A 9,630-nucleotide genomic window follows, 5' to 3' on the forward strand; every position below is an offset into this window, starting at 1 on the left:
TCCAAATCTGTTCTGATGAAGAAACAAACATCTACATCTTGGATGGCCTGAGAGTGAGTACATTTTCAGCAAATTGATATATTTGGGGATGAATTATTCCTTTAAACTGCAACAAAATATTCAGTTTTATTAGATATACTACTTGGGTCCATGGCCAAGACCCCCGTTGTATTAATTTACAAAGCACACAGTAACGTCTTATTTTCTGGCTTAAACTCGTTTTTATAAATGCCACTGTCGTACTGCTTGTTCTGCAAGCATAAAACCATGGATATGTCTTTAAATATATGTTAAATGATTTAATAAGTTTCCGTGCCTGCATGTACTGAAATAACTCTGCACCATCCTTTCTTCCTTTCCTCGGATGTGCTTTTATACCTGACCTATGGACACCAGTAATTATTAGTAGTTTAATAAATCACAGTTAAATACAGGAAACAAGAGCTTATCTTGAAAGCTATTGCTATTTAAAACAAGGATGACCAAACTTTGTTTCAAAAAGAAAAAAAAAAGTAAAACAAATCAATGTCATAATGTCTTTCAAAAGAGTAGAGAAAAGAAAAATGATGTAGAATATGGTCTGTGCTCCCTAACATTTCTTTGAGAAAATCTGATATGCTTAAAATACTTTTTTCATTGTTTTTCTATGAAGTCTGTGCTAGACAGGTATGTTTGACTTTTGCATTTATATCTTCTGCAGCGTCATGCATAAAACTATGATGATCTCATTTGAACTTTTTAAAACACATCTCAGCACCTTGCGCTTGTTTATTACACTGGTCTGAGTCTCTCCCTTTTTTTATCTCAAAATCACATTCTGTGTGAATGGACCCTAAGTCGTTTAGAAAATAAATATATAAAAAAGCAATCATGAGTTTTATCATGTCTAATCCCAGCAGATTGTGCTTTTTAGTGCAGGCTTCTGTTGGAAACACAAAAGGCTAATTAAGCTGTGACCCCGATAGGATGCTTTCAGTAGTGTGATGCAGTGAAGGTCCCTTTCAAGGACAGTATGAATGCCCTTTTCCTTTCACACAGAATGAAATTACTAGTGGACATAATAAGGGGGCCTTAAAGCAATAGCTGATTGGTAAACACTTGAAAGTGTTACGTTATGCTAGCCTTTGTGTTCATTGGTATTAGCGTGGGCTTAAGGTTACACACTTTTCTTGTTGTTTTCCTTTCTGCGTGCGAAATTGGAAACACTCAGTTGACCTTTTTATGTGATTACAGCTCAACTCCCCAACAGCACACTGACATTTCAATCTCACAGACCCTTAGTTCATTATAAACCACCTGGGATAAACATACTCACACCTGGCATCATGTCATGCAAAAAATCATGTCTAAACAATACAACAACAACAACAACAAAAATCTGGAGAAAATGCAGTGTCTGTGGAAAAGTGGTGTTTTGGCACTAGTATGTGGCTTCGATTTATGTACTGTATATTATCTCAATTAAGGTGACTATGAAAGTCTGTTTCCGCCACAGAAAAACATTAAAGGAGAAGTCCACTTCCAGAACAAAGATTTACAGATAACGTACTCACCCCCTTGTCATCCAAGATATTCATGTCTTTCTTTCTTCAGTCGTAAAGAAATTATGTTTTTGGAGGAAAACATTTCAGCATTTTTCTCCATATAATGGACTGATATGGTGCCCCGAGTTTGAACTTCCAAAATGCAGTTTAAATGCAGTTTCAAACGATCCCAAAAGCGGTTGTAAATAAACCCAGCCAAGGAAGAAAGTTCTTATCTAGCAAACACTTTTTAATCTCAACTCATCTTGTCTTGCTCTGTCTGAACTCTTTGTATTCTGACTCAAGACAGTTAGAAAAATTCCAATCGTATTTTCTCCCTCAACTTCAAAAATCATTTCAGAATCATCCTACATCGCTGCAGAAGCACTGACACAGTCTAAGCAAAGTGAACAAAGAAGATCAAAGACCCTTAACAAAAAAGGTAAAACAGCGATATAGGATGATTTTGAAAAGTGAGTATAAGGGTTTTTATGCATCTTTGCAAATTGCTTTTCTTAATAGAGGGTATGCATGCGACGTCACCATCATCAGCTGGAGTGGCTGCGGCTTCGCCCACTGAGTGGCAAAAAGACTGAGTGGCAGCATTAGTTTCAACGTGAATGCTGCGACAGAACACACAAAACATCTCTAAAACCAGAACGAGCTTTACGATTGACCGTACAAAGAGATTTGACAAGAAACCTGAGGTATATTTTTACAGACTGCTGAAAGCTACTGAAAAGAGAAGCAAATTAATCGCTGCAATTCAAAGAAACAAATGGTCTCCAGGCAGCGAAACAGGGTTTGCAGTTATCATTTCATGTTAATATGTTGAAGTGTGCAGTAAAATCATATTCTATGTATTGTATTATAGTATATTGTATTGACAAATTTGCTTTGTTTATTTTCCCCGGCGTCAAAATCATTCCTGGCTGCATCAATATCCACTGACCACTGGATATTTGTTAAGTTGTTAGGAACATTATATCAAGTTCAGCAACCTTTAGTTTAAGCTGATTATCATTTGTTTTACTCGCATTTTCACATCTATTAAATCCTTTCACGCTGAAGGCTCTTTTGCCAATCAGTCTGGCTGAGGGGGCATGTCCCGGCGGGAAAGTGACATCAATGCATACCCTCTATAATGTGCTAAATGCAGCTAAAGTAAACAGACCGGCTGGTCACCCCACAGTGTAGAGGGGGCGGGGTGAGAAGAGCTCATTAGCATTTAAAGGAACATGCAATAATATGGCTCAATGAACAGGGCTGATTTTGACAAGGTAAAAATGGTGTTTTTTAAACTACCACTGAGAAATTTTAACCAAAATATGTTATAGACTTCTCATTAAGATTATGGAAAATGGGCTTCCGATGCCCCCTTTAAGTGCATGTTTTAGGTCTTTCTGGGTATATAAGGTGATGTTTTGGGGTTTCTAGATATGAGTCTCACCTCTCTCATGTGTTCTAACCCTTTCTCATCTTTCTCATTTTTCCCCACCTTTTAACATCAGCTCGCTTAGAATAATAAAACACACACCTCTCCTCAACAAGCCACACAATCTGATGTATCATTTATGTGTGTAGCAAAACTTAGAACAAAGTTCAGTAGTTTGGGTTAATAGTTTGTTCAAGTCACTAACCCTATATGAACGATAGCAATAAAAAGACCAAGCACACACAAACACACACATGCAACAGCTGTGTAAAGCTGTAGATAGAGGCACCCAAGTAAATGTGTCTGTGGTTGACAGAGATTAACAGGGCAGACTCTGATCTTCACAGCCCACTGAGACAGAAAAAAAACATCTGCTGAATCATGCACACACAGTCACTGACTTATTCACACATAGACACACACCTACAGATGACATCAGTAACCTTTTACTCTGAGAGCGGATGAAAGCACAAACTCGCGGTGTACTACACTTCCTCTGTCCCTTCAGATTATCGATTCTCAAAGCTCCACTGAGCATCTGAGTTTTTTTCCATCACCATGGCTTCAGCTGCTTCATTCTGAGAGACACCATGGCAGAAAAGAGCGAAACAATTTAAATTCTTTGACGAGATCCTGACTTTCCACATGTTTCAACATTCTTTAAGGGGCTTTTTGAAAATGCTATTTTCGATAACACAATTCAAAAGACATTGTGGTAAAAGGAAACAGGTTTTTTAGAAATCTTACTTTTGCTTCACTGCCTACAGACGTCATTGTAATTCCCACAGGATGCAGTTTGAGGAGAGGAGAGGAGAGGTGAGGCAAGTGCTAACTAAATTGAAATTATTTTCAAGTATTTGTTAGGATTTAAGCACCAAACTCTACTTTTAATCAATCTTCTTAATCAATACATGTTATAAAAATGTAAACAACAAAAGGTCAGTTGGCTCACATCTTTAAAGTGCTCAGCTTTCTTTAGAGGAGAGAAAGTCCAGCTTAGCCTACACTCTATAAAAATACTGGGTTGAATACAACCCAGCGCTGGGTAAAATATAGACAAACCCAGCAACTGAGTTATTTTGACCAACTGGCTGGATTAAATGTTTAACCAAACCTTCTGGATAGTTATATTTAACTCACATATTACTTAACAATTACTATGGCTGGCTTTAAATGAGTCCTATATAGGTTGTATTATAAATTATAAATTTCTAGAGGCATCAGCAGTAATCAAAAGGTGAACATTTATTATTAAGCAATTAAGAAATATATATTAATTATTATTTATTCAACTTATTAACAAATGCATTTATTAAACATATTAACAAATGTTCATTTCCAACATATTTTGCACTCTTAAGCAAGAAATATAGTAATTTTTAAGCAATAGTTAAATAAAAGAGTTCAATAAAACTACCCAGAAGGCTGGGCTAAACATTTAACCCAACCGCTGGGTCAAAACAACCCAGTGACTTGGTTTGTCCTAGCATTTTTTAGAGTCTGTGTACATAATATAGGGTATAAGCATTTTCCAAAATATTTTTTTCTGTATTGAATCATCAGCTTTACAGTTTGAGTGAAACTCTAAATTGATAATTAAAGTAATAGCGACTCAATTTCCAATTTCAGTCTGAATCATTCAAACAGTTCACTTACGCACTGATTCATTTGAAGCCGTTGCTCACTTGTAAACAGTAGGCTAATGCGATACTTAGTTCATGGCTATCAAAAAGAGTGCTGAATGAAATGGATATTTACCAACAACACATTAAAAACCAAACCTTCAAATGTTTGGGGTGTTTCTAATTTGAGCAAATGGGAATGCAAAAAAATATATTTGTGGGACTCTCCCATTCACTGTTCTCTGATTTTACCCAACTATAACGACTTCCGCTATGAGAAACCCGGAGATGTGAGAAAGGTCCATAGGATATGCTTTAGTTTAAATACTTTTATAGGTTTGTAGTCAATATATGGCATCACTGCACTTTATGGTGCCCACTTCTGTTCTGTTCTTTTTAAAAAGCATATTGTGCTGCATTAAAGCATAGGACCTTTTTGAGTGTCACACAATTACTTACTTGATTAGTAAAACAGAAATAGTGCATAATCTTCATTTTTTGACTTTGAATCGCAGAGTTTTAAAGTGATCTCAGACTTTGTAGCAGACTATGTGTGTTTTAAACTGACTTAAAAACAGTGATCAGGAACAGAAACCCAGGAACATTCAGGTACAATTGAATTTCTTTGGTACATTCCCGAACTTGATTAACAGTGTTTGTGTGTTTATATGTCTGGCTCTCAGAACCACCAGACGGGCTCCAGGCACTGCTTCTAATCTTACTGACCTGACTGTCCATCACTGAACTCTGTGTGTGCTTGTGTTTAAAGGAGTAGGAACCAAAAAATACCAGCTCTGTTATCATTTGTATTTCTTGTAATACAAAATGGGTTTTGCTGTTCTTTTAAGCATACCAGTGTTTGCAAGCCTAAAAAAGATCTAAAAAAACCATAAGAAATAAATTTTAAACTGGTATGCTTCGAGTTGTGATTGGTTGCAATATGATAATAATATGTAAAAATAAGTTTGAATATGGAAATGGAATTTAATTGCTACAATGAATTTTTACATTATATGGAAAAGAGCAACTCGCACAAGTTGTCCTTTTCCACTGAAGAAAGAATGCCATATGGTTTTGTAAATGATAACAGAATTTTCATTTTTTGCTGTTTAGTGCTTTCAGCCCACAATGAAAACACCTACGCCTCCAGTAATAAGCATGAGAGCGGAAAATAGAAGTATTTTATGAGAGGTCGGCTAAAAATATCCTTCATGCCACATCACGGCCACCAAAACACACACATGCACAGATGTACAGTAATTTTTAAAGGTGAAGTGTGTAATTTATTTTGACGTTAATATACCGTATCCTATCGTAGCTTAATATGTTGTTAGCTATTTGTAACACTGACTGCGTAAGCACTTCATGATTTGAGGTTGAGGAGAGACTATCGGTTCGGTCAACCAGTAGCAGATGGTTTGGTTAACATTTTTTAAAGCAATAAATTGGAACTGTGCCCTCCATTTTTTTTTTTTTTTTTCTTCAGTGGGCTTGGTTCCATAATTTTTCCCCAAATAGGATTTTGAAAGTCTTCATTAAAGAGCTGAGCCAATAAAACAAACCAACCAGCTGCGAGTTGAATCTGTGAGGTTAATCACAACATTTCAATCTTTGATTTAAAGATTAAAAATCAAATGAAAAGACTAAAGTACAAGACGTTGTATTTGGCTGTTAATGAAGGAAAGAACTACAATCCCATGAAGTAATGCAAATGACACAATCAAATTAAAAGCATTGTTAATATATATATAAACAATGCTTTTAATTTGATTGTGTCATTTGCATTACTTCATGGGATTGTAGTTCTTTCCTTCATATATATATATATATATATATATGCTACTAGTCAAAAGTTTTTGAACAGTAACATTTGTAATGTTTCTTCTGCTCACCAAGCCGGTATTTATTTGATCAAAAATACAGCAAAAACATAAAAATTTTGAAATATTTTTACTATTTAAAATAACTGCTTTCTATTTGAAATTATGTTTGATATATTTTAGAATGTAATTTATTCCTGTAATCAAAGCTGAATTTTCAGCATCATTACTCTAGTCTTCATTGTCACATGATCCTTTAGAAATTATTTTAATATGCTGATTTGCTGTTTAAAAATATTTATTATTACTATTATTATCAATATTTAAAACAATTAAGTACATTTTTTCAGAATTCATTGATGAATAGAAAGATCCAAAGGTCAGCGTTTATCTGAAATAAAAAGCTTTTGTAACATTATACACTATACCATTCGAAAGCTTGGAGTCAGTATATTTTTTCTTTTGAGAAATAAAGTATAGATATTAATACTTTTATTTAGCAAGGATGCTTTAAATAGATCAAAAGTGATGATAAAGACATTTATAATGTTACAAAAGATTTCTATTTCAGATAAATGCTGTTCTTTCTATTCATCAAAGAAACCTGGTAAAAATCTACTCAGCTGTTTTCAAAATAATAATAAATGTTTCTTTTTAAACAGCAAATCAGAATATTAGGATGATTTCTGAAGGATCATGTGAATGTAGTAATGATGCTAAAAATTCATCTTCGAAGTCACAGGAATAAATTATATTTAATTGATTAAATTTCATAAAATACATTACATGTATTCAAATAGAAAACAGTTATTTTAAATAGTAAAAATATTTTAAAATTGTACAGTTTTGTTCAATCAAATAAATGCAGGCTTGGTAAGCAAAGAGACTTCTTTAAAAACCATTAAAAATCTTACTGTTCAAAAACTTTTGACTTAACTTTTTGACTTGTACTCTTATCCAGTAAGTTTCAGAACTCAAAACTTTCTTTTTAAACTAAAAACAACTTAAATTGATTTTGTCAGTCTGGCAAAACCGTTCACTTCATTTTACTGTGGATTCGTTTACAAACAAGGCACAATTCCACGCCGGAATTTCAGAAAGATTGAAACTAAAAGATGATGCTGTGCCAACTATATTGAATCCGATAGTAATGTTGCACCGCACAAGTGTAAATAACTGTTTTATTATGCGCTCACTATTGCTTTGTTATTACAGATCATGTAATATGTTTTGAGTATTTATGCATCCATCTGTAAAGCATGTAGGCTGTCAAACATACACAAGCAGTGCTCGGCAATAAGGAGTACCTGATAACCCGGAGAGGCGCTCGGGACAGTAGATGAATTTGTCACTAGTCCGATTGGGCCACTGCCGCGTCATCACTAAGGTTTATCATTTGCAGGTGTTTTTATCCCTCGATCACAGAGAGACGCATCTTTGACGGACAGACAGCCTACAAAAGCATGTCTAAATACTTGTCTTGATGATTAGCTTTGTAGCTTTAACAATGATCAGTCCATACTTAATTTAGACAATGGAGTAGAGATGCGTTGATCGACTGGACATACTTCAACCAATGTCTGTTCCAGGCTTGCACACGAAAGTGCATGCAATCATTTTTCAAAATGTCGTGTGTGGAAATATTACGAACTCTTTAAAAATCCGTTAAAAGAGGCCAGAGACGCTGAAGACGAAAGTAAAGAGGAAAAATACTGAGGTAGAGGAGGTAGAGCAAGATCACTGTTCACAATGTGCAAAATATTGGAAATATTATCCTAAATATTGAAAGGGGGTTTATATAAATGTATCTCTGAGGGGAACGTACTGTTTTAAGAAAAGCTTTAATGGCGTTTTCTTTTCATTTGCCCATGTATGATGCATTTAAACTAGCGTTCATAAGCACGGCGCTGCTTTGTTTACAGCTGTAACCAAAGAAATGTAATATCACTGTTGTTCCATAAGCGCCACCTGCTGGCAGAGACCGAGTTTGCGTTTATTCAGTCCGTCTGCTGTTTTTCCCTAAAGCATCTTTTCATTTGTAATAAAATATTAACAATAATAAAATAATTGTTTGAACTTTAGTTAGGCTAGTTAGGTTTAGGTGTGGTATCGAAATTGGAACCGAGTATTGTACAATTTAATTGGTATGTAAAATTTTGGTGTCATTTAAGCTTATTTGTTAAAATAAAAGATAACTAGAGTCTAAAACAATGATGACAACAACTATTTAAATTTTTTTGTGGCAGGGCAAGTAAAAATTTGAACCACTGGCCTGGTCAGTGAAAAAATCCTTAGCGTTGAGCCCTGACAAGTGTCAGCCAATCAGTGGGTGTTTACTTCTGAGTCCACAATCCGCCATGCCTGTTCAAACAGAGCGTGCTAATGAGGGTGGTTAAAAACAGGACAGAAAATAGCCTATTACTTCTACATTTTTTTTTTTTTTTTTTTTTTGTACAACATAAAAAAACAGTACAAAATAATAAAGGCAGTTCATGACCTCTTTAAAAAATGAAATAATGTAAGCTGGTGCCTTCAACAAAAGCATACACTACTGATTAACCTTGCAACTCACAGTACGTCTGTCTTTATTGTTAAAAATATATTTACCTTATGAACTTTTACTTCTCGACTGTTGCGTTCTGTTATTTTTGCAGTTTCTTTGGTGACACTAGTGGCACAGAAAAAAGTTCTGCTTTTCTTCTGATTTTAGTTTATTCCTATGTTTTATACCATTGCCTTCCACAACTATAGAGTGCAGTGATCGATGTATCTTGTGGATTTCAGAATGGTCTGAAATAGCTCAAATGGCAAGTGTCTGCTTGTGAGAGATAAAATACACTGAGGACAGACCTTTTTTTCCAGTTCTAACTTGAGAATGGATTGTAGCGAAAGAGTTTATGTTGGGATGAAGAGGAAATAGATTGACAGAAAGAGAAACTAAACGGATAAATGAATGGCCTCCCGTAGGGATTGGTTTTCCTTCAGGAGAAATTCAGCTGTGTAGAGATTGAAAGACAGCTTGACTCACCCTAATAGAGAGGTGTGTGTTTGTATTTGTGAGTGTGTGTTGGAAAGGTCAGGTGATTCATTTCACACCTGAGCGGTGCCATTAGCGGAGGGACAGGTCTTTTCGTTCTTCCACGGACATGAGATCCTTCCCATCAGCCCCTTTGTGTGCCTGATAACCAGCTAAAAAAAGACATCAGTGCCGCTGTGTGATGCTGAGTGAC

Source organism: Labeo rohita, chromosome 18 (genome assembly GCF_022985175.1).
Source record: "Labeo rohita strain BAU-BD-2019 chromosome 18, IGBB_LRoh.1.0, whole genome shotgun sequence".
Classification (NCBI taxonomy): Eukaryota; Metazoa; Chordata; class Actinopteri; order Cypriniformes; family Cyprinidae; genus Labeo; species Labeo rohita.